This window comes from Macrobrachium nipponense, chromosome 7, assembly GCF_015104395.2.
Source record: "Macrobrachium nipponense isolate FS-2020 chromosome 7, ASM1510439v2, whole genome shotgun sequence".
Classification (NCBI taxonomy): domain Eukaryota; kingdom Metazoa; phylum Arthropoda; class Malacostraca; order Decapoda; family Palaemonidae; genus Macrobrachium; species Macrobrachium nipponense.
This window is the reverse complement of record NC_061109.1, coordinates 77,537,812-77,564,710: the sequence shown is the minus strand read 5'-3', so window position 1 is coordinate 77,564,710 and position 26,899 is coordinate 77,537,812. Positions and strand designations below refer to the sequence as shown.

Sequence of the window (26,899 nt, the reverse complement as noted above, 5' to 3'; positions counted from 1 at the left end):
GCTATGTATATATCTGCCAGGTAAGTATGTATGAAACTTTATTGTATCATAACAATGTCATATTTGGTTTGCTCACAGTGTATTGTACTTGATACTTTTCTCTCAAGATCCATGTCAAACTTTTTTTCTGGTTTGATGTCAGGGCACCCCATCAAATGATTAATGCATCTTTTCTGCTTTTTACTCTGCCTTGTAAAGTGTATTCAAAGTATTTTTTAGCATCACCAGCAGCTAATTGCATTGCTTTATTTGTGTGTGTCATCTGTTCAAAAGCCCAGCTGCATTTTTCTTTCTTTGTCTTATCATCCATTCAGCTTTCCCCCCAAGCTATTTCATTGGTTTCACCCCCCCCCCTGTGTGGGGGTATTCTTCCCCCCTTGGGGTGTCTATTCAGCCTCCAGCAGCACAAATTGCTTTTGTAGTGTCTTATCATCTGTTCAGTCTCTAGTGGGTTTTGCTCTCTCTGTGCCATGGCATATACTTTGGTCCTGAGCTACATTCCTTTCCTTTCGTCTCCTGTCATCTATTCAGTTCCAATCTGCATTGTTTTTTTTTTTTTTTTTTTTTTTGTGTCGTCTTGGCATATAGTCTCTCCCAGCTACGGATTTTTTTTGATTTTTTTTGCCATTCTTTTCAGTCTCCAACTGCCTCGCTTTCTTTGTGTCTTATCATTTGTTCTATTTCTAGTTGTAATGGTGCCCTTCGTCTTCTCATTTATTCAGCCTCCAACTGCAGTTATTTCTGTGTCTTGTCCACTGTCCAGCTCCAGCATTATTACCTGTTTTCTGTTGTCTTGTCTTGTCTTGTGTCATACATTCAGCATTTAGTCACTTTGCTCACACTGTGTTCTTATGTCACCCATTAAGGATCAGTAATGGCTCCAGTTCACACAACTTTAAAGATCTTGCAAGGAGTTAACACCCTCTGCATGCCCCACCTTGTATTCTATTGGCTGAAAAGAGAGGCTCTATCCTGTTTGTAAAAGTACTTCATTCATGTAGTTCCTTCAAGTCTATATGTTATTAATGCTTGCTTTGTTCGGTTTTTGCTAAGGTTGACGTAACGAGCTTTGCCAAGTTTTTACCCTGTTCCATTCTCCTTATCAGGAAGTATTTGTATATACTACTATTCGGTTCATTTTTCAGTGTCCAAAAACGTTTATCTTTTGTTTTCCATTTCTATCTCACCTGTTCATTGTTGCAAAATAGTATTGTTTTTGCTTAAGTAACATTATATTGAGTTTTGTACCTCCCCTCCCCTCAATATTGCCAGAGTTTTAGATTTATTTTACATTAATCATGGCTCAGCATACTAATGTAGCAAGGATGCTAAGCCCGGTGACCTCATTTATACCATTCTTGACAAGGACCCACATTTCCTGTAGTGGTTAACATTGTTCCTCTCTTCAGACCTCTCCACTTAGTGTATATGTGTAGACTGAATTGTTGATCATCAGTTTTTCTACTCCCATGCAGCATGCGAATGAAAGTGCCCTTGAATCACCTAGATACGCTTTCTCCAGTCAATGCTAGTGCTGTTTCTTTCAGCAATGCTTCACTTGCTTGTGCCCCTATCCGGTTTGTTCCTCACTTCTCCTTGTACATCCGTGTCATATAAGAGAGCTCGTTTCAGTTCATCTAAGGATAGTGTTATTAGTAGAAGATTCTAGATGGAAACCATGGATCAGCCTTACGTACCAAGCAGAATCCTGCAACATATACTTTCAAAGGTCTTGAATCTCATCGACCTTCTCTCTCACTATTATTTCATGCCATCCAAAGAGTTTATCCTGTTTTAGCTTGGCAGTTGCTCTCTTGGCTAATTTGGAGGTTTCTGAAAGGATATTATGATCAAGATCAGGTTCCTGAAATTCAGGCACTTTACTCTTTCTCATTTTACAAGTGTGACAATGGAGCATTCTATCATCTGTAGAGTAGGCCTGCAATTGTTAAAACATATTCACTATGTTCTACCTAAATCTTTGGAGATGAATGTTGAGAAAGAGGAATGGCATCTTCTTTCCTTCTTTGCCAATGTATGTGCTGGGGCATATGCTGTGCGTCTTTCCTTCTTGCAAGATATTTCAAGTAAGTGTGACTGGGTTAATCGGCTTTGCTTGTGTTCTGTTGTAAAAATATTGTATCTAATGTTACCACAATAGCATTCCATTCTGTCTTCATGTCAGACCATGCACAGCATGTCTGTCTTCATGTCAAACCATCCACTATTCCTGTGGTCATTCTAGGCTACTCTTACTTAAAATTTCAGGTGTCATATTTTAAGAACAATCTTTGACATAATTCTGAGGGGGATTTGAGTTTGGTTGAAGTTTTTAAAAAAAAGTACTGTAATTAAAATAATCTTTATAACAATGAGATCTCTGCGCATACATATTTAAATATGGATAAATGGCTACGTTTGTATTAATTTTGGTTAGCATGGACATTTGTGGTATTAATTGGATTATGCCTGAAGGTATCTAGTTAACTCAGGAATTTTTTATTGGTAGTTCTCTTTAGTAATGTACATTTATGTATATGCCTTTTATTTACTTCACTCTTACAATAGATTCATGATTTGGTTCAAATTCATTCCTTACTGTAATTCTTTATTCTTATTATGGTTATCAGTCCTACAGATATATTGGTTTTCATAGGTAGCTTGTTGTTTTAATTTTTGGTCTCATAAACTGATTGGTGAGAGAAATGTTGATGGGAAACATTGGTGGTTATTTTTGAAAAGTTCTTATTTATAATTTTAATAATTTCTTGCTCATTTGAAGTTTATAGTTATTGCCATTGCTATAATTTGAAAGGATAGAATGTAGCTGCATTTTGCTGTACGTTGCTTTGTTCATGTGTAAACAGGTTAAGGCCAGCTCACTTGGTGCTGTGAAAGTGTTTAATCCAGCCTTTCCAGTGCAACTGCCTATTTGGGTCCATCTGTAACATCGGCAAAAGAGGAAGGTTTGAATTTATTCAAACTTCAGGTATTGTAACTTTTACTGTGTATGTATGTAGTGTAGTTCTTTTTAAAAACAACACCTCAAAGTATTGAAATTAATTAGTTTAAGATAGACTTTAATTGCTATTATTTTCAAAGAGCTTTGATATCATTACATATAGTTAATTATTGAAAGATCTAGGGGATTATTTTTGTTGTTGAATCATAAGGAGTATGGTAGTGTGTCTAATTTGTGCTGAAAGTCCTTTGGTTAGTTTTCTATGCAAAAATTCTTCAAGTCCTTTGCCTAAGGGTATAATAAAGAAACAAACTTAAATTCAGTGTAAATTGTCAGTTTTCCAAGTTTAACAGAGTGTGAGTTTGATAACGGGTAGTTTTGTAGTTTTATTTTAAAAAAAATTTGTTTCCTTTTATCCAAGTGTTGATTTTTCGTAATTGTTTGGAATTTACAAAATCCATTTTGATAGTTTCTAAATGAACATAGTTAATCATTGTAATATAAACAGAATTATAGTTTGAGTTGTAATCATGCTCAGAAAGTATGAGTTATGCTTTTGAAAGAGAAAACTCAGACTTCCCAAAATATTAATTAGTAGTTTTTTTCTTAATGAAATTTGTAACATTGCCTCTTGCAGTTAGAATTGTTATCTTAATTTTTCTTTCTCTCTTTTTAGGCCGGATGAGTATGGAGATGCAATTCTTGCAACTGGAGTAAGAAGCAGCTCTGTCACATCAAAACGCAAGCAATTGCAAGACGAAAAGCCCTGTCAGTGAGAGCTCTTATGTCTCATACATCCATACGTGCCAGACCCCCAAAAAGAAAACCACGACCTGTGAAGACCACCAGTCTGTTGTGCTGCTGACTTGTTAGATTCAATTATAGAAAAACCAAACACGATTGATTAAATCTGAGAGAAACAATATTACTATCAAATCACCCTTTGATAAAGGCATAAAAAGTTTAGGGAATAACCGTTTACATTTAAGTGCTAGAGTAGAGGGACGATCTCATGCTGCTGGACCGGATTCCCCTGGAAGACAGCAAACAGGAGGAGATGGACAATCTGGCTTGTCAAGTACACAGCAGGAACAGCAGCAGCAGCAGCAGGAGTCAGGTAGCCATTCTTCTGCAGCTGGAGGGGAAGGAGGAGGAGGGGCTAACAATAATGGAGGAGATAGAACAAAGGATAGTGATCCTACTGGATCCAAGGCCTATACAGTATATCGCAGGAACAATGATAAAGGTCGAGATGAAAGTTATGAAAGTGAAATTGCTGGTAGTTGCAATGGCAGTGAGAAAGATAAGAAGACTGCAGAAAAGAAAAAGAAGAATGACGACGATGATGAAGTAGATCTTTATAGTGATATTGAGCCTCCTGCTCATGGAGGGGATGATGACGATGACGATGATGAAGACGATGAAGAGGATGAGGACACAGAAGGGGCCAATAATGAAAATACTGTCAGCAATGTACCTCTGCCTTTTACGTCAGAGGCAGATAAGAGAGAAAATGAAAGTGATCCAGAGTCTAGTGGTGATGAACTTGTTATTGATGACAGTGATAGACCTCAAGTTAAGGAAGCTGTAGAGTGTGCACTGCAAAGAAAAGCGCAAGTAGTGGAAGAGCCAGAAGATAATAATGTTGTTGGTAGTAGTAACTTGCCAGGTTTAAATGACTTTGAGCTTGAAGCTGTCTCAGATACTGATACTCCAGAGTTGGAAAAATCTGCTAATAGCTCTATTTCTCTATCTGATGTTGGAGATCATGAAGTTACAAGTAGCACAAATGAAAACCCTAATCCTTCAAAGTCAGAAAATGTCCCTGAAAACTATTGTGAAAGTGATGAGGAAAAGAACAGAGAAAGACCTAATCAGCCAATAGTAGGATTAGAAGGCCTTGAAACTGAAACTATATCAGACAATGAAGAGATAAGTTTTGATGACAATGATGATAATATTGAAGAAGGGGAAATTCCCAACGAGATGCCTCGACATGCAACACCCCCATCCAATAGACCTAGAGTCAACTTAGAAATTCGCCGTGTAATTGAGGTAGCACAGTCTCCAAGAGACCAAGAAGGGGAGTATGAAGATGGGGAAATAGTAGATGAGAATGCAAAACGAAAAGATAAGAAAAAAAAGAGAAAAGTGTTAAGAAATTGCTGGGTGAAGAGCTAGAAGGGGAAATGGGAAAAACGAAGAAGAAGAGGAGGAGGAAGAATGAAGAGCCTCATGCAGAGGGAAAAGAAATTGAGGAATCTGAAAAAGATAAAGAGAATCAAATGCCAGAAATTGAGATGTCTCCTGAAAAGGAGCAGGAAGCAGCAGCAGTGATGACAAGCAATGCAGTAATGCCCTTAGAGGACACCAAAAGTCCTCCAGCCAAAAAAGTGAAGTCAAAACAGAAGGAAAAGGAAAAAGAAAAGGAGAAAGACAAGGACGTTTCATTCAAGAAAGTATCTAAAAGTACTAAAGAGAGAAATTAGAGAGAAATGAAAAAAGATGATAAAGAGAAGGATAAAAGAGTGGGCAAAAATGTAAGAGATCGAAGTAGAAACAGACAGGATGTTAGTAGGGAGAGAAGGGATAGAGATAGGAGTGATAAGAATAGGGATTCTGCAAGAAGAAGAGAAAGAGATAGAGATAAAAGAAGGGAACCAAAGAGAAAAGAAATGGAGAGGTATAATGTTAGGAAAATGATCACACAGAAAGAGGAAGAAAGAAAAAAGAAAGACGAGTTTGGCAGAGATGTTGCTTTGCGATCTAGGTCAAGGTCTCGATCCAGGAGAAGATCAAGGTCAAGATCACGTAGAAGAAGCAGGTCTCGGTCCAGGAGGCGTTCCATTTCAAGATCACGCAAAGGAAGGAGGAGTTACTCACGTTCCGTATCACGTTCACGTAATAAAAAAAGAGCGACTAGGAGGAGAAGTTATTCTTCTTCATCATCTTCCTCATACACATCCTCTAGCTCTAGTTCTAGTTCAAGTTCATCATCAAGATCTAGGTCTCGTGGTCCAAGTAGAAGTAATAGAAGGCGAAGAACTCGCAGCCGATCAAGAACTCCAGTAAAAAAGAAGGTTGAAAAGAAAAAAGCTTCAGCTCCTCCTGCCCCTATTGTTGCAGGTAGTGCTGGTGGTAGTGGCAGTGCTGCTGCTGCTGCTGCCGCTGCCGCTGCCGCTGCTGCTGCCGCTGCTGCTGCTGCTGCTGCTGCTGGTGGTGGTGGGGCGGCTAGTAGTAGTGGTGGTGCTGCTGCCCTTACAGTTCCTCCTGGTTCTACTAAGTCTAAAGAAAAGACCAAAGAAAAGCCTAAGAAAGCAAATCCTGTTATTGAGAAGAGAAAAGAGAAGAAAAAAGAAGTAAAGAGAAAGGGAAGAGAAGTTGACAAAAGAGAGGAAGCAAGATTAGAGAGAGAAAGACGAAGAAAAAGAAGAGAAAAGTCCCCTCTGCAGAGCAAGGAAGTCTACCAAGCAGGTGGAAGCATAATGGTGAGTGTTAGTTTTGCCAAGAGAGCACCTGGTAAAGAGAACAAAGATACCAAAAGGAGAAAAGAAAGAGATGTAAAAATGGAGAACTTCAAGAAAGTAAGGAAGCCTGCCGATAAGCCCCACGGAAGTCCCATAAGATCATGGTCTAGAAGTCGCACTCCAAGTGGTAAGCGAACGCCATTGCAGGATGAACCCATGTGGTCTCCTGATCATTTAACAGAGGCACGTATTGCAGAGAAACCTTTGAAAAGTCCAGAAGTGATTGATTTAGATGTTATTATGGTAACTCCTCCACCTCAGGAACCCATCCTCATTTCTGATTCTGAGGATGAAGGCATTACTCGATTGCCTCCTGACTTAGGCACAACTCCTGTACCACCAGTTAGACCTCAGGGACCGAAAACTCCTCCAGAACCAGCTGTGAAGTTTACCCTCTCCAGCAAACAGGTTCTGAAACCCATAACAAATCCATTACGTGATGACGAAGAGGAGGAAGAGGAAGAACCTCCTGCACCAGCCAGAGGACCCAATACTCCCCCGGGCCCCCCACCAGAGTCAGATGAATCAGTTGGACGCACCAAATCACCTTCTAGTAGAGTTCCTAGATCTCTAGCTGGGTCCCCTCCTGGTTCCTCACCAGAACCAGATGTTTATGATCCATTTGTTAACCCACAAAGTCTCCTTCACCCCCAGGGTCTCCTCAGCAGGAACGAGAGTTAGCAGCAGCGATCAGACAGAGACTGTTGAAAAAGGTTCCCCAGAGGCCCCTGCACCAAAAGCTGCATCACCTCCACCTCTGCCTGCTGAGCCACCTGAACCAGAGGAGAGGCCACCTGAGCCTCAGAAGCCACCTGCAAGAAGAAGCAACAAGCACTGTTTCCCCCAGCAGCAGCCTCCGGCTGTTTCTGTAGCTGTCACAACTACTTCCAGTACCAAAACATCAAAACCATCTTCTGTTACCATCTAAGGCAGCACCTGCCAATACTGCAGCACCTGTTGTTTACTACCCCAGTTAATCCATCACACAAATTTTCCCAGGTTACCTGCCAATGTGGCTAATATATTGTATCCTGCTGCTTTAGCAGCAGCTGTTCGAAATGCAACCACTACCATTGTGCGCCCACAGGTTGTACAAACAGTAGTAGCCCCAGATTTTTCAAGACCACCTCCAGCAGCTACCATTTTGAACCGCCCACCTCCAATGACTATAATAGCTCCTACGCGAGTTGGAGAAAAGACTAGAGCATCACAGAATGGAAGAGATGTCACACACACAGATGTTGTTGATATGGATCTTGATTCACCTAACTCTCCTGACAGTTCCGATGTTTCTGATATATTTGAGCCTCCATCTCCTCATTCAACACACCAGTCAGAAAAAAGAGCCTCCCCAAGAAGACCAGAAACCAAACAAGACCACACCTGTAAAGGCTGCTAAAGGAGGGAGCGTTGACAAATTTGACAGTTTGTTTGGAAGTGGAGCACGTCCAAGTCGGAAGCATAGCACTCCTCATAAGCATAAGCATGGCAAGAAGGCCAAGTCAGGAGGTAAGGTTATGTCTTACTATTTCTGTTCCCTTGCAATGTATAGTTGAGAATATGTTTAGACATTTTTTTATTTATTTTGGTGTCCTTTACATTAGGAAGGATAGTAAATATATGGTAGCTTGTGTATAACTACAGTACTTTACTAAAGGTAAGAGATATCACTTCCTTTTGTTCAGATGTACCAATTTGATAAAATGTTAAAAGGGGAAGTCTTGCATCAGTATTCTTGAGGGTTTTAGTATTGCCATTTAAGTGTTATGGAAGATTTCCTTTTAGGAGTATAGAGCTCATGCAATTCTAATCAGATTGATTGTATTATGTGGCTCTGTGTTAGTTTTCTATCTTTTCCCATTGGTCTCTTTTGTGTGGCCCTTGTTTACTATATTTGAACTCTGTCTCGCTCTAGTTTTCATCTGCCATTTGAGATTCCTGTGTCCCAGCAATATCAGTTGTGAAATTTGACTCCTTAGTCTGGTTAGACTGCAATACTATCATCTAGTTTTAGGGTAGTAGAAATTATAGATACTCAAGTAGGAGAATGGATTTAGGTTTTCATTGATTTTAGATATCTATAGAAATTATATAAAATTGATAAGTGCAGCAGCATTTGGAGGTTTGGACAACAATATGATCACTATCAACTTCAGATACTTTGTCTAGCAGGAAATAGACTTTATTTAAGGTCTGCAACCCAGTTACTGCACATTTTCAGCCATTTCACTTATTGAAAAGGTGTTTATATGCTTGAATTTTGTCCATATTGGAATTAATTGTCTCCTTTTCTTTAAGTATGCATAATTTTAGATATGAGGATTAGGTGTACTTCTTTTTTATTTATAATTTTTTTATATTACTGTACTTTGATACTTTACTAATGCAAAGAATATAAACACTTATGTACACTAAAAGTCCATTTATGAGATGAGTCTTACCTATTGTTAAAGTTAGCTTATATCTCCACGCTGATAGGCGAGTCAGCATTTGAAACAGTGATAGCAGTAGTTTTAAAGCCTTCCTTCCCATCACCAATACATACTCTCAAAACAGTTGTGTTATCTATAGACAAAAACAACAGGAAAATGAGAGGAAGGTCAAATCAGGGGGAATGGTAAATGGAAACATTGGCAAAAGGGTGCATTTCGGTAGCAATACTATACTGCATTAATTTCGGGGGTATTATGAATTTTATACTGTAATACAGTATAGTCACTAGACAGTTTCTGAATTTGTACCATTCCCAGATTAGCAAATAATCGTACAGTAGCACTGTAAATATGGAGAGCATGGTAAGAAATTGGCAGATATGGAAATAGAAATGCCCTGAAAAGAATGGGAAAGGGCATAGGCAAAGACTTAGATCTGAAGGGAAATCAAAAGTGCACAGAAGCAAAGTGATTAGAGAGAATCATTTCACATCTAACCTAGAAAGTGAAAAGGCTGATCTAAAAGCTTTACTAGTGATGATTATAAATGGTATTGAATATAGAACTCTTAAAAAAATATATTTTGTTCATGAAACTTACCTGTCAGATATATATATAGCTGGATTTTCTGAAGTCCGATAGAAATTCAAAAACTTCCGGCAAACACAGGGGTCGGCCAGGTGGTTAGTACCCATTCCCGCCGCTGGGAGGCGGGTATCAGGAACCATTCCCATTTTCTATTCATAATTTTTCTGTCGCCGGTGCTGGAAACACCTGTTTTCAGTACCTCCGTCTTAGGATTTTGGAAACTTCATTGCCGCTAAATATCCTAATTGTCTTTTGATTTATTGACTTGGATTTGTGGCTAGGCATACGCTATCTTAAATTGTTTTGAATATGATTCATTTTTGTATATCTGAATCTAGTTAGGCTAGTTTCAGAGGGTGTTGTCTGCTAAGATAGGGTGTGGCTACCGAAAGCTTCGGTAGTTCCGCACTCGATATGCACGAGGGCTATGGGTCTTGCTTCTTTGTTGAGATTTGTCATGTAAGGAGTGTGAGACTTTGTCTAATTCCGTAAGGAAGACGTATGATTCGTATGTACGCAATTAATCAGTAAACAAAAGTCAGGGTAGGCTAATCTACCTGTAGACTTTATTTTGCCTAACCCTGTAGTATGGCCTACGGGGCTATAAATATGTTATAGATTCCATCTGATCTTGGAATCTAAGGTGCTTGCTCTCCTATCATTGTGGTGAAGAGTGCTACTTCTGTAGTTGTTACTCCTAACCCTGTAAGGTTGCCTTCGGGCCCTAAACAGTTTCTGTAGAGGGTATTGACCTTTCTCTGATACTCTTATCGATTCGTAACTTAGAATCGAAGGTGCTGGCTTTGGAGAGCAAACGTGAAGTGGCTAAGTGCAGTGACAGTGCCCCTTGTGTAGTGGAGGGTGCGTCAGATCGGCCTTATTTCGCCTCTAGGCCGGGACCTCTGCTTGACTCCCAGGAACGGAGAGAGCATGCCGAAAGCCGAAGGAGGGTTACGAGGAACTCCCACCGATCTGACGTGCCTTCGGCAGACCTGAAGATACTCCCAGGCTGCCAAAGTGCGTGCACGAATCCTGAAGGATTGCTTCTCGTCCTCCGAAGCGTCCTCCCTGCGCAGGGTTTGGAGCTTTCGGAAGGACTCGCGCCCTCTAAATAGATGCTTTATAGAGAGGACGTTTCACGTCCTCTCTCTCTCTCTCTCTCGTCATGCGTTGCAGTGAAAGTAAGAAGGCAAAACGTCGCCTGAACTCGTGTACGTCTTTCCACCGAGAAAAGGGAAAGCAAGTCATATTAGCAGGACGCTTTTGAGCGCGGACGTCCTAGCTTTGTTGCTGTGAGAATAAGAAGGCGTTCCCCTCGCCCCGCGTATTCTCACACGATCAACCCTTCACCTGAGACTGCTTCGTGCAGTCGGTTTTCTCCGAGATGTCTCTCGCTCTTCCCTGAAGGCAGTTTCTCTCGCTTGCATTGACGCCTGTCAGGAGCGTGACGCTTTTCTGCACACTTCTTTTGACGCTCGGCTTGAACGGGACGCCAGGCGTGCGCGGGTGCACGCTAAGCGCATGCGGATGGACACCAAGTGCGCGCCAATTGGACGCCGAGCGCGAGCCAGTGGACGCCGAGTGCGCGCCAGTGGACGCCGAGCGTGTGCCAGGCGCCAGCGCACGCCAGGTGTGCCGCCTGCTGAACGTTTCTTTTAACTCTTCAAGCTGATTTGGGCCTAAATATTTTTTTTCCTACCTACCTTCGGTGATCCCTTCTACCTACGCCTGCGAAGAATGTGAAGTAAGCCAGTGCTTCGGAGGAAGCTTAAAGTGAAAAGGCAACTTCGTTTTCAGAAAAACCCAGCAAGACCACGGGTTTCGTGAATTTTAGAGGTCTCTGTCAGTTAATATTGCTTTTCGTAAAGTCCAGGATTGGATGGAGTTATGGAAAGCTCAAGGAAAGATCTCTTTTGCTCTACCGCAGTCAAGACTTTGCGGTAAGGCAGCTATGGGTTTATGAAAAGCTCGACGTCCTGCACTCAGGACTCTCGGCAACGTTCAGTAGGATTCTTGCAAAGGCACTCATCAAAAGGACGCTCTTCAGGAAAGCGCAAGACAGGACTTCCTTTGCCATACTGCCAATAAATTTTAAGCTTTAGCAGGCATTAGTTGTGATACGGGAGAGGAAGCTGGTTGGAGAGTTTCTTCCTCTTCCCAGGATAATTTTGCAAGCTTTTTAGCCCATCTGAAAGGGCTTTTCAGATGATAGATTTTGTTAGTTCCTAGTCGGACTACGCTGCCGAATTGAACATCGTCGTTCTACCTGTCGTAAGCGTCTCTTAACAGGATTCTTGCCCTTCCTCGTTTGAGACGGGAATCGAAAATAAAATGCTCGACTTCCTGGATTACGTTTTGTCAATTCAGTGAATTTCCCCCATTGACAATATACTATCGTTTTGTCAAGTAAGTGGGTATCCCCTCATTGACAAAATATCTCTGTCCCGTAAATGGGTTAGTTCTCATTGACAAACTTCTCATTAACTTTATATTGCGTAAGTGGATAAGCTCTTATTGACAAGATTCGGAAGAGCTCTCATTCATCATTCGCAGACTCGTACAAGAAATAGACTTGTAGACTACGTCAATGAACGCTTATGTCCAATAACATAAGAAGCTTGAGCTGTCCGCTTCAATTCTCTGAGTTTTGTTCATGAAAACTTGCCTGTCAGATATGTATGTAGCTGTATTTCCGAATTCAGCTATAGTATAATTTATGTCCTGCCAGGTAAAGTATGGAAAAACTTTCTTTATTGTAATATAATATCATATTTTGCCTTGCGTTATTTTACTATTGGTTGGTTCAAGTCATATACGCTTGCTGTAGTTACCTCTTCGGATGGCAACCGAGAGGTCTATTGTCTATTATTTTAAGGACATTTAATCGTTACTCCCTGCAGCCTTCCAGGAGTTTCCGATTTATCTTTTACCGTTGTATGGTGGTGTTATGACGACACAAACGCATCTATATATTTAGCGTTTTCTGTTTCGCTTAAATATACCAGCTTGAGAGTCTCTTTATGCTTAAAAATAACGGACCTATTTCTTCGTAGAATAGGGTAGCTGGCAACTCAGGCATAAAGTTAAGAGACGACGATCGTAAGCTGCTGCTGTCACTGTCCTCTCCTCCGGTCCAAACTCCAAACGAGCCAGTACCAGCTCGTTCGCTGTCATGCGCAGTAGGTTACGTCTCTCTCTCCTGCGGGATTGACTGACTAACCGTATCTCTGTGCTGGCAGTTACGTCTCTCTCTCTCTCCTGCGGGATTTGACTGACTAACTGTATCTCTGCCCTACAATCACGGACTTTAGCCTAAGATTGAGGGGATTTCTTACATGAATGAATAAACATTGCATTCGTTTTGCCTTACTATGTTCTACAGAGATATCTCTTACTCCTTTCGGTGCTCGTTACCGCACGGTATAGGACTACGAGTCTACCACAACATTGCACTATTATATGCTCTCCTGCTAAGGCAAAGCGCAGCCTTATTAAGGAAGTAAACATACTGTGTGAGGGAATGGATGAGCTTGCTGGGGACCATTTCCTTCCTAAAGAAGTTTGTTTCCCTGAATAGACTGCAATTCAGACCTCTACAGTTTTTTCCTAATGGGAAACTGAAATTTTATTAAAGATCTAGGAATGATTCTGAACATCTCTCGGTGCGTTAAGTATCACTTGAGGCGTTAAGTATCACTTGAGGTGATAGAAAGAAGGTGCCGGACATCTGGAGAGGGTTTCAGATGTCCTGGATCATAATCTGAAAGAAGTGGAAGCAATTCAGTCGTCCCTCCAGTCCTCGAAACGAGTTTTTGGAACCAGTGGTCCATAACAACTCTGATCTTCCACAGCTCTCTCATATCTTAGGAAGTATCTTCTCTCGGTCCCTGTTCGGGTTTACGAGAAAGAGCCTATTATAACAACAGGCGTAGAATGTAACGATCCTCTAGAGTTCGTTACAGGATTGCAAAAGTCCGTACGAATCGTGCTCGTCGACGGCAGCAACTACTGACTTTCGAGTGGAATCTTTCTTTAGAAGTATGTTGAGAGTTGTGAGACTTTAGGGACGTCCTTTCATTCATCTCTTCGCTAGGTTGAGGACGAAGAGGCTTCTTCTTCTCTGCTCCCTTATTCTCGATCCGGGAGCGGTAACATTAAACGCCATCCTATGATATTGAACGGGGATGGATGTTTCGTCTCTTTTCCCCTTTTTCAAAACGCTTAGGAATGTAATAAGGATGATTTATACCATCACAGGGAGTCGACAATGACGCTAATCGACCCCATGTTGGCCTTCAAGATCCTAGATTCACAGAGGTCACGTCCTTCCAAGGACCTTTTCCGAGAGAGTCGGTCTACTTTAACACGAAAGGTACCTATAACCTCTCCGCTCTGAGTCTGACTACGTTCAGACTATCGAGATGTTGACAGCATAAGATTGCCGTCTTCCCTTTCCGTTTGAAGAATGGATAAGCTGGCAGTCACAACTATTAAAGAATACGCAAATATGTTGTTGACGGCCTTTGGGCTCAGATATTTGCTTCTGTCAAACAACAAAGCCCTTCACGATCTTTGAGTTCTGTGGAATCTCGAAACTCGCTCACCATCTACTTTTTGTCTCACCTGTTTTCTCGGAGTCAGACACTCGTGCGAGATCAGGAGACATATAGTAGCCCTGAGTTTCTTGTTGACGAAGTCGGTTGCGTTTTATACACCCCCGATGATCGTTTAACATGAGACCAGGTTGGACTGTCAGGCATTCATCCTTCGGGACTGAATCTCCTTTTGCTCCTCGCTCCTTTCTCCTGGCACCAGAAGCTCGAGTCAGGAGTGGCTCAGGAGTTGATTCGCTAACGACGTTGGGTTGCGTTGATGCACCCCCCAAGGTTTGCTTAGCTTGAATCGCCCAGGCAGTCCAGACACTCATCCTTCAGCGAAGAATAGTGCCTTATGGTCTTCAGGGTACAGCCTTGCTGTCCTTGATTCGTCTGACTGGTCAACTGGTCGGTCACCTGACTTTAGTACAGACGGACTGACTGTGCATGTCCAGATCGAAGCTTTCAATATGGAACTTAGACATAGTCTGAAGTTCTTGATGTCAAAGCATTCGAACATCTCCTACCTGTTAACTTCTTGCACGTGATCAGGAAGGCCTTTTTCTAACCACCCTAGATACGACAAAGAGGGTTAGTGAGGTTTTCAGCCATCGTCAGAAGTTTTGGCATTAGAGAACACAAGCCTTTCCGTTGTGGCCTAAGAATGGAAACCCGTCTTGTTCTTGGGCCAGGAGCTTGGAATCAAGGATGGCACAAGTTATTGGGCAGGAGCCAGAGAGAGTCCTGTGCCCTGTCAGGTCTCTCAAGTTTTATCTACATAAAACTCAAGAAAGTCGAAGTCGTAACGGCAATCTGCAGTGTTCCGAAAAGACCAGACTTGCCCATATCGAAGAACACCCTGGCTTTATTGTTAAGGAGTTCTTTCAAAAAACGCTCCTTCATTGTGTTTGCACAAAGATTTGTAAATCTTTGATTTGAATGCTCACGAGGTGAGGGCGCGGCCTTTTCGTAAGCATTTCAACAGAGCATGGCACTCAGCAACATCCTGAGTACCATGTTTTAGCGAAGCAACTCTGTGTTCAATTCACACTCCTTGCGAGATGTGAAGATGGCATATGAGATCTGCTGCTCGCTAGGGCCATACGTGTCTGCAGAACACAATCTTGGGGGCAAGAAGTACCACTCATCCTATCCTGTAGAAAATGGTTAGGAAGAGCTCTTAATTTAGTAGTTGAGTCGCCGACAACGGTGACTTCTTAACTCTTAAGCCTTAGTTAACACACCTTAACTTTGGCTAGGTTGGTCAGGTGGTGATATATATTTTTATATATATATTTATTTTACTTCTTAGCCCTCATGGTATGGTGTCAATATGGTCTAGTCGTCGTGGTCTCGCCCCTGTTGACAGATCATCTGGAGTGCACCAGCTATATAGGTCTCTACCTCGCTGGCAACTCTAGTAGCACAAGCAGACTTACGTGGCAATAACCACGAAGCCAGCAATGCTAACAGGTGGAACCAAGATGTAAATCATCTGCATGCATTTGTTTCCCAAAATCCTTCTATTCTGTCCCTTCCCACCTCCAACGGTGGGATTCAGCTATATATATATCTGACAGGTAAGTTTCATGAACAAAATGATATTGTTATGATACAATAAAGTTTGTTCATACTTACCTGGCAGATATATATAATTAAGTACCCACCCACCTCCCCTCAGGGGACAGTGGAAATAAAAATTATGAATAGAAAATGGGAATGGTTCCTGATACCTGCCTCCCAGCGGCGGGAATGGGTACTAACCACCTGGCCGACCACTGTGTGTGCCGGAAGTTTTTGAATTTCTGTCGGACTTCAGAAAATACAGCTATATATATATCTGCCTGGTAAGTATGAACAAACTTTATTGTATCATAACAATATCATATTTTCTGGGATCAGACACTCCAGCTTTGAAGATGCTCACGTTCAGCTGTATGAAAGCATTGAAGTACTCTGAATTCATATGAAGTCAAGTCAGGGTTGTTTGAGAAAATTGAAAATACCAGTGACATGGATAAACAACCATTAAGTTACACCTCACCTGCTAACTCATCTACCATAAACTACTGATGTGGGAATGATTCATTGTGACTATATCTTTCGATTCTCGGCCATTCCATTGGTGATAGAAGTTCACTCTTGACGTGGTTCGGAAGTCATGTAAAGCCGTTGGTCCCGTTGCTGAATAACCACTGGTTCCATGCAACGTAAAAGCACCATACAAACAATATATCTTTCTTAGATAAGGATAATTTATACATTTCATTCAGAGGTTATATACAGACATTCAGATGATTAACTAGCAGAAATACCCTTCCTTTGAGGTTAAAGGTCATGAAAAATATGACCCTCAACCTTTAGGATACTGTAAATTACCGAGACTTATTTGGGGGAAAAAATAGCCTCTTTGACACTGGTAAATACAGTACATATATGACAGAAATAGAAAACTAAACTTCTTAGGAAATAATTTTATTACAAAAACAAGCACAAGCAAAAAACATGCTTGATAATTGAAGTAAATTTTCATTCTTCATAGTCAAGTTATTTGCATGGTACATTTTTAGGTTGGGCATTTATTGTATTTTAACTTGTATATACAAGCATAAAATTTAATATATTATAGCATTTACTTTTCAGTTTATTAAAGTTACTGGAAGAAGCTATCATGTATTTATTTACATGAAAAACTGAATCATTTAAGTTGAAGATAAAGTGGCTCTTTACCATATTCATGTGTATACTTCCACAAGCTATTGAATATATGAAACTTCCCGTACTCCTGTCACTGGAAGTCTGTATCTTATAACAGATACTAAGGGCTGATAGAAAACAAAAGATGAAAAAGTGAAGTGTTAGTCATATCTTGTTTTCAAAATGGAAGAAGATCCTGATGGTGAAGCAAAAATCTCTATCTCACCACTTACACACACTTATAGATCCCACCCACACTGAGCACACTCAGAGAAAGAGAAGTAACAAGAAAATGAAAGTGAAATGGATAAAAACGCGCAAATTAAAACCCGGCTTTAAACGATAGATAGTAAACACGTCCTATCTTAAAGGCGGTAGAAAGATAACTGGTGGGTCACAGGACGCCGAGGGCATTCTGGGTAATACATGCCCCACGACCTGGTATAGATGCCAATAGTCCCTGGATCGCACAAGTTTTAATTTTAATTCTACTGGTTTCCCTTTCCAGCTTGGCGCTAGTAAATCCTATGTTAATAAGACCTCAGGTTTGTAGTTATGAAAAATACAATTGCTCATAATATCGAAACAAAACCTTCGGCCTTAACATTAGGAGTAAATACCTCAGCACCAGCTGGGGAAACGGGGTAAAGTTTTAAAACCTAAACATGAGTGGATGAAATTGGTTTGTTAGGGGAAACAGATCTTCTTATCTTTTTTCGGACGCAATGAACTATGACATTGTGTAAAACCCAGAAGTCTGATTCTATGATATTCATATGTCTTAGATTCGGAATACTGGTCAGTTGTTTTCGTAGAATTCTGGTATTCAGAAAACTGATCAAAGGTGGCAAACTCCCAGTTGGTTAATAGTACTTACCTCCCACCAAGAGTAAGTCTATCCTAATGTTAAGACCGAAGGTTTGTTTCGTATATGAACAAATGACAAATTTGTAACTAATTTGTATTTTTCATAACTTACAAACCTGAGGTCTTAACATACAAAGGCCCACCTCTAACCACCCCTCTATCAACTAACCTGGGTTGGAAGAATTAAAACTAACTGGGTCCACAAGTTAATGAGGGGTATGTGGGTGGCCCCCACATATTCTTGTGACCAAGCACAGATGCCAATAGTCCCTACGTACACAATATTTTAAACTTTGTTACCGGCTTCCAGCTGGCACTGAGTATTATCCTAATGTTAAGCAACTCAAGGTTTTTGTGTAAGTTATGGAAAAAATACAAATTAGTTTACAAATTTGTCATATTACAGTTACCAAATTTGTCATTTTTTCACCTCTCCCAAGTACATAATTAGTATTTGGAATGAGTCTAACATACTGTTATATGGTTTGCATCTTTGGCACAAAGAAAGACTGGTGCGACACTAGAGTTTATGTCTGGTCGGTGAACAGCTTCCACCTCGTATACATATTGAGTTGCCAGATGCTGATATACCTTGCTTTACAATCTTTGAGTGTTTTTAGCCGTTTTTCCAGCCATCGCAGATTATCCTATGGTTAAGACCTGAGGTTTGTATCTATGAAAAATACGAATTGATTAAAAAATTTGTCATTTTGACATTGGCTCATCATTGTCTCCTTAACCCCTAAGTGTTTTAAGGCTGTTATCTAAAATGCCTCAGATCAGTATATTAGATTCTTATAATTACCTTTGAAATCTTCCATCTTGGTTCTTGCCCCTACAGCCTTTTTTGCACATCAGTTCCTTGTAGAATTTCCCAAACTACTCTCAAATTCTACTTCAGTAGTGTTTGGCTCATATTTTAAGTGAAAAAATTTATGCAAGCAACCATAACCAATGTTTTTAACTCCCAGTTCAAGTAGGCTGTCTGGATCCTTAGGAGGCCATGTGTAGATTTTCAGAAGTGCCTGGCAAAACATCAAGTTGAACCTTTGGTAGTGATGGTTTCTCAGGACTGTACCTTTTGTTATTTCATTTATCCTTATCATCTTCCTGATATCCTTCTCTTCGCATTCTTCACACTTAGAGACATTCAGAGTTTGGAAAGATAAATTGGACAGTTGTTATGCAACTAGGCCATCAAGCCATGGGCATTTCCAGCTCAACAAGTTTATTAATGTGCCTCCCTTTTGATGAGTCTTTTAGTTTACTCCTGGCAGTCTTTTGGAAGGTTAAAGGATAATTTCTGTCAACATGTAGGACATGTATGTCCACTTCCTGATATGTACACTCAACAAGAAAAGTGAAGATACAGTTTTCGTTAGCCTTCGTTCATTGAATTTCCCGTTTGTTTTTACTGAAAAGACAGTATCACTAAATTTACTCTAGAATATGAAAATACACTGCAAATTATATAATATAAGTTAAAACTGCAAAACAAAACCGTTCAGATACTTAAAAACACGATATATGTCCAAAGTAATTGGAATTTCTCAGGTGGATATGTTCATAGAGGTCTGGTAGATAGAATATGAATTTCTGACTGTAGTATTATGTATCACGACAACAATATTTGTTTGTTTTGCTTCATGAACGGGGATATTATTGCATCATCGTAAGTGGTGAATGCCATTATTTTAGTTTCTACAAACTCATGTTTGTATTCCAAAGCGATTAAAGTTAGCTGACATCAATCGCAGTCAGTGTTGCAATGGCTAAAGTAGGTTGAGCAAATTAGTTGCATCTGCAAGATCGTTTTCTATGATTTGAGGAGGAGCCCTAGAACTTCTAGCAAGAAAGCGCAAGTCACGATACTGGCTAACGTAACGGATTTCACACTTTGATTACTTTGACGTGGACATCAATCGAATGTTAGTTGCTGTTTACAAAGCTACTGTCTTTAAACATAAATCTTTATCAAGGTTAAAGTAGCATGTTAGCTCAAAGATATTCTAAAGGCTACTATGAACAAAGCAGTTCATAGTAGTCTACAGCCCTACACGACTGCATTTCTTTGCCGCGAGGCTGAAAGATCTCCCAACACATCAGCATTTTTTGCACGATATAAAACTTTAATTGCCTATGCAATACATATGTAGTTATTTGTAGTAATAAACATTTTTACTTATTACAGCTTTTTTTTTTTTAATGATTTGTGGATGAAACCCGATTTTCAATAGTAAAGACTATATTAAGAGACCAAGAATGGCCACAGCCTGTGTCTAAAATTTTCCACGTCTTTTTACAATCTTTGAATGCTACAGCAACTGTTGAATGAAATCAAGATTAGGGTATGAATTTCTTAGAGAATTAACTTGAATATTATGATCCTTCAGATTTTATCTAGCATAGTGCACCACGATCTTGGCAGTCATATCGCACAAGCAAAGGCCTATCGATAGAGATACTTAAGGGGACCGTCCGCTATGATGTCTATTTTTTTTTATTTATTATGCAAAATAGATAATTTTCATATATGTTTTAGATATATATAATACCTTCATCATTAAAAATTTAAAAAATTGTTCAAGTCATTTGAGCAAAATTCTTTTAGTTTTAATTAGCAAAACATTAATGATTAAAAAAAAAAAAACAAATAGTTAGAGATTTCTCCGCTAATCTGACACCAGTTGTATTGAAAATCATACCATAAACACTTCTTTATATACGGAACAATTCTGTGCGACAGAATTTTGATTTTTTTTTTTTTATGATTTTTTTTTTTTTTTTGTCTAGACTCAAAAAATTCTAAAAAAAAAAAAAAAGAAAGTAAGAAAGAAATCAAAATTTTGTCACACAGAATTATGGGATTTTTATTCCTCTTTCCAATGATATCTTTCTCTCTAAAATTGGATAATAAATAACCGAGTAATGGTTACCGACATGCGCATAAGTATGTTTTTGAGTTATGAGCTCCCAAAGATTTGCTATGTAAATTTTGCTTTTTTCTTATAAAAATCAAAACAACATTATTATAATTACTTTATTTGTACTTTTATTGTTGATTTCTACATCTAGGATCCTGGTCCTACCCCTAAAAGTGGTATTAATACCCTCAGCGTGACACCAGACAATGATGTTGACGGCGAGACATGAGACAATGAAGGCGCTGATAACAATGAATTTTCGTGTTTTTCTTTCAGCACACTCCTGGCCTTCGCTAATTTTGCTAGCCTTAGTTGCTGAGTAGCCTTCTTGATCTTAGGTAACTTCGGCATTGCTATAAGTTCACTAAGAAGTTATAAAAACAACGTAAATAGCTAGTGACCAAACGCAAGTGACGAAGTGCATGTAACTCCTTTGACGACTGTGGCGTAACTGAGTCATTCTCTGAGTCTCGCGGCTCTCGCCTATAAATAGCCGCTCTGAGCAGCTCTCAACTCACACTACCTTTCATTGCTACCAGATGTATGAGAATCTCAAAAAAAATCTGAAAAAATCCCTGTATATAGGCAAAAATAAACACGCAAAAACGATTCTGTCAAACTCAGTCGTACAGATGACACAGTTATGATGATGTCATCATTTAAAAACCGCTATATCTTCATTATTTGTAAAAATAATTGGCCGAAACTTCTGGAAAGCATGCACGGCATGTTTCTGCATAGATACAAGTAATAACTCAATTTTTTATTTTTTCAAGTTGACATGTCGGACAGTCCCTTTAATTCATTATATTTTCTTGTGCCTTTCCCCCATCACAAGTCCGTCACCAATACATACTATAATTCTCTCTCTTCTCTCGTCTCCTCTCTCTCTCTCGTCGCATCACTCGTCTCTCTCTCTCTCTCTCTCTCTCTATCTCGTCTCTCTCTCTCTCTCTCGTCGTCATCCCCCTTCCCCAATCGTCTCTCTCTGCTCTCTCTCTCTCTCTCTCTCTCTCTAAAACATAACTGGCTTCTAAAACTATTTAAAATATATACAGTAGTGCCTCAGGATACGAAATTAATCCGTTCCGAAGCAGCCTTCGTAACCTGATTTTTTCGTATCTTGAACCACGTTTTACTTGTAAATTGCCTAATTCGTTCCAAGCCCTACAAAAACGCCCCAGTAAATTTTATAACACTAAATTGACAAATAAACAATGAAATACAACAATTGGACCATTTAATACCTAACTTAAACTACATATACTACTAATATGTACTACATACATACCAGCAGCCCACAGTTAACGGCGCAATCGCTCAACGGCGAATCGGTTTTACGGCTGTCTTCAAAAATATTCATTAAAAAAATAAGGCATTTTAAAGGTATTTTTACGGCACAATTTTCAGTTAACGGCGCTGCTAGCGCCGTTGTCTAACTAGTTCATACATTTGTAGAAATGCCATTCAGACCATAAAGGTTATGCAAATTATATTAACAAATTTTATGGAGAGTTATTACGTAGGTATTTGGGTAAAATATATGCCTCTGACGCTGTTCTATATCGAGTTAAATAAGTGCAAATTTAGCTATGGATGTTTCGATTTATAAATGTTCCATGCTTTTGTTTAAAATCTGTATGAAAATGTATTACGTTAAAGGTATTTTTGTTTTTGCACAGAAATATGATACAAAGGCAGCTTTTGAAACTGCCCTTCATGTTATCAAATACAATGTTTTTCATGTTTTTTCTTGTGATCCACCGCCGCTCTTCCGAAAATATCGATTTAAAAAAAGTGCAAATTAGCGATCGATGTGTCGATTTTATAAATTTTTATGATTTAATGTTTAAAATGCGTATGAAAATGTATTACGAATAGGGTATTTTTTATTTCTGTGCAGAAATATGATAAAAAGGCCGCTTTTGAAAATGCCCTTCAAGTTATCGACTACGATGTTTTTTCATGTACATTTTTGTATGCCGCCGTCTGCCGCGCTTCCGGAAATATAGAGTTAAAAAGAGTGCAAACTTAGCGATTGATGTGTCGATTTTTTAAATGTTTGTGCTTTTATGTTTAAATTGTGTATGAAAATATATTACGTAAAGGTATTTTTATTTTTGTACAGAAATAAGATACAAATTAAGGCAGCCTTTGTAACTACGCTCCACGTTCTAAGGGGATGTTTTTTCATGTTGGTTCTGTCCACCACTGTTCCGAAAAATGCATGGTGTTATTTTGTTAACCCTGTTACGCTGATTGGACATATTAAACGTCGAGTCAAAATGTCTCCCATATGCCGATTGGATGTATTATATGTCGACTCAAAAAAGTTTTTTTAAAAATTCGCGTAAAAATACTTATAGGCCTACCAGCCGAAAACTTTTGAATCATGTGCCTTGGGGGATGCTGGGAGTTGTTTTATTTACAATCGTTACGCAGGCGCACAAGCGTGAATTTCTTTCTTATCGCACTAAAAAGTATCAGTGACATCTCAAAAATTATTTTGTCACTGACATAATTTTTGCACCGTTTTAAATTATCTGTTACAAGGAGTATTATATATGAAAATGTGCACAATTTCATTTAGAATACAACAAAAAATACTCATGATTGTAGCTTTTATCAGTTTTGAAATATTTTTATATAAATAACGATAAGTGCCAAAATTTCAACCTGCATTCAACTTTGACTCTACCGAAATGGTCGAAAAACGCAATTGTAAGCTAAAACTCTTATATTCTATTAATATTCAATCATTTGCCTTCATTTTGCAACAAAATGGACATCTCTAGCACAATATTTCGATTTATGGTGAATTTATGAAAAAAACTTTCCTTACGTCCGCGCGGTAACTCTTCCGATAAATTTTTTTGTGCGATTGTCCTAATGATTGCACCATTTTAAATTTGCTGTTACATAAAGTTTTATATATGGAAATGTGCACAATTTCATGCACAATACAACTAAAACAATCCATGGTTGTAGCTTTTATCAGTTTTGAAATATTTTCATATAAATAACGATAAATGCAAAAATTTCAACCTTCGGTCAACTCTGACTCTACCGAAATGGTCGAAAAACACAATTGTAAGCTAAAACTCTTATTTCATACATTCAACTTCCCTGTCAGATATATACTTAGCTATAGACTCCGTCGTCCCCGACAGAAATTCAAATTTCGCGGCACACACTACAGGTAGGTCAGGTGATCCCGCCGCCTGCCGCTGGGTGGCAGGAATAGGAACTATTACCGTTTTAAGTCAGATTTTTCTCTGTCGCGGTACTAGTAACATCGTTGCTAGTTCCTCCTGACTTGAATTTCGAATTTCATTACGCCGTTGATCTTTTGGACTGCTATTTGGTGACATATTGGATCTTTGGTTTGGCATACGCTATTGTGGACTGTTTTTTGGATTTGGCTTTAGAATTTTTCATAATGTCTGACGTGTCGATTTCGTTCAGAGTGTGTGTGAATGAGAATTGTTTTGTGAGACTGCCGAAAGCTTCGGGGGATCCTCACACCTCTTGTAAAAATTGTAGAGGGAATGTATGCTCTCAATGAATGCATGTGATGAGTGCAAGAATTTGAATGAGGAGGAATGGAAGTTGCTTAATTCCTACCTAAGAAAGTTGGAGAGAGATAGGACTAGAAAAGCCTCTTCCAAGAGTGTAAGTAGGTCGGTCTCTAACGAGCCAGTTAGCGGACTATTGCCTATTGATAACCCTATTGTTTCCTCCCATACAGCTTTACCTTCCCGATTATCGGACTCGGCAAGCTCAACATCTGAAATTGCGAGTCTGAAAGCTTCGCTTAAACATATGGAACAAAAAATTAAAGAAACTGGAAGGTAAGTGCAGTGAAAGTGTTCCCAGTGAAGTGGAGGGTGCGTCTGATCGGCTCTGTCTCGCTCCCAGGCCTAGACCTCTTTCAAGCTCCCAAGACCAGTGGAGAAGGAATGTCGAAAGCCGCAGGGAGGTTTCAGAGAATCCCCACCGGTCAGGCGTCCCCTCGGCAGATCCTGTAGTTACCTCCCGGGCTGCCAAGGATAGTCGTTGGAAAGACGTCCTGAAACAGTGTTTTTTCTTCGTCTGATTCCTCATCTAGAAAAGGATGGAGTTCGGATAGATTGTCGAGACCTTCGAAGAGAACTTGGAAGTCTCCTTCATTCGACTCAAGCCCTGAAGAATTTCCGGAAGAATATCCTCCGGAAAAGAGGAAGAAGAATGTATATTCAGAAGCTTCTTCTCCTGCATCGGAGGTTGGAAAGAGAGACGTAGCTACGAAGATGTTAGAGGATATGCAGAAACAGATATCTTCCCTAGTAGGAGTTCTTAAATCTGATCAGCCTAGAAGGAAGGATAGATTTCCTCCCTATCAAAGATCCCGTCCTTTAGAACTATCCGAGAGCTCGGACGAGGCGCCTGCCATACGCTTGGCGCCAGCCAGACGTCAGGCTACTGTCAAGCGCAAAACGCCGTCAAGGCGACAAGTTGTGTATGAGGGAACTTCCTACGAGGAAAAAGAAAGTACATGAGATGTCCGTATCGAGGAGTAAAATTGGAACTCCCGAAATCGGACGAACTCCTGAAAGGAAGCGCAAAGAGCCTGAAGCGCCTGGGGCGCCTCGGGCGCCTGAGGCGCCTCAGGCGCCTCGAGCGCCTGAAATGAGGCGTAAAGCTCTTCAAGTAAAAGGAATGAGGCGCAACGCGCCTGAAAAGCCTGAAGTGGCTAAAAGGAAATATTTAACTCCTGGAGAGCCTAGAGCGCCTGATATAAAACATAGGGCGCCTGGAGAGCCTAGAACGCCTCAAAGGAAAAGCAAAGAGCCTAGGGAGCCTGAGGCGCCTGAAAGAATAAGCAAAGCGCCTAAGAGCCTGAGGCGCCTGAAACGAGGCGCAAAGCGCCTGAAGCGTCCGAATGGAGGCGCCAAGGCGCCTGCAAAGCCTGAAGGACGTAAAGCGTCTAGAGCGCCTGAAAGCAGGCGCAAGGATTTGTACAACCCAAAATACAATTTGGATGAGTTATCGGAATTTGAAGCGGACTTGGAGGCTCCTCTTTGGGATTTTTCTCAAGATCAATTTTCCCCTGACAGGGCCTCTAGGTGTCGCACAGGTGATCGTAGCCCCTGTCGGGAAGGAATTGATCATGAAAAAGAGAACGACATATAAGGACTTCTCCTGGTAGGGACGAAAGTTGTCGCACAAGCGGCCGCCGTCCTTGTCAGGAGGGCCTTAGGGTAAAAGAACAACATCGGCCTTCTCCTGGTCAGGGACTCAAGATGTCGCACAAGCGACCGTAGCCCTTGTCAGGTTGGCAGCCGGTGTTGCTGCAAGCCCTGTGCATTCCCGAGAGAGGAGTCCCCCGGTCGCGCCACTCCTTCTCCGAATAAAACATCAACCAGAATTAGAGGATGTTTCGGACTCTGAAGAAAACAAGGGGGAAGGGGCAGGTCTTTCTGATTATAAGATACTAGCAGCCCTCTTGTTAAAAGAATTTGGAGAGTCTCTGAGTCCTGCTGCCCCTCCTTCTCCTCGGTCTTTATTTTCGAGTACGAAGGCTGCGAAGTTCCTCCTCTTTCTTGAAGATGCAACCGACCATTTCAATGAAGAGGGCTTTGCAGTCGGTCGGGAATTGGCTTAAAACCAAGGAGGAGGCGGGGAAGACTGTGTTTACCTGTCCCCCTTCCAGGCTATCAGGGAAGAGAGGGATTTGGTATAGCACAGGGGAATCTATGGGACTTTCTCTTCCCTCATCTGCTGAAGCGGACTTCTCGACCTTGGTGGATTCGGCAAGGAGGCATGCACTTCCAGCAGCCAAAACAAGCTGGACAATGTCTGAAATGGACCATCTCCTCAAGGGAATATTCCATGTCTTGGAAGTTTTTAACTTCCTAGATTGGTCCCTTGGGGGGCTTTGGCCAACAAGACTCAAGACCCTCAGTTTTTGGAACCAGAAGTCTTGCATAGTGTTTTGGCATGCATGGACAAGGCATTGCAGGACGGATCGGCTGAAGTGGCATCCTTGTTCGGGACAGGAGTATTAAAGAAGAGGGCTGTCTTTGGTTCTTTTCTTACCAAAGCAGTCTCTCCAGTACAGAGGGCTTCTCTTTTATACGCCCCTCTGTCTAAACAGCTGTTTCCTTCTCAGTTGGTAAAGGACATTTCCCATACGCTTACTGAGAAGGCAACACAGGATTTGCTGGTACATTCTGCTAAGAAGCCTAGGCCAGCTGCTTCTGTTTCGAAGAGGGAGTCAACACCTGCCCAACAGCCCTTTCGAGGTAGAGCTTTTTAGCAGAGCCCC

At 40.5% G+C, this 26,899-nt stretch overlaps 1 pseudogene; it reads left to right on the top strand.

The window, feature by feature from the left end:
* The first annotated feature begins 1,476 nt into the window (after nt 1–1,476).
* The window catches only part of LOC135217215 (serine/arginine repetitive matrix protein 2-like), a 199,472-nt pseudogene continuing 174,049 nt past the window's right edge, over nt 1,477–26,899 (top strand).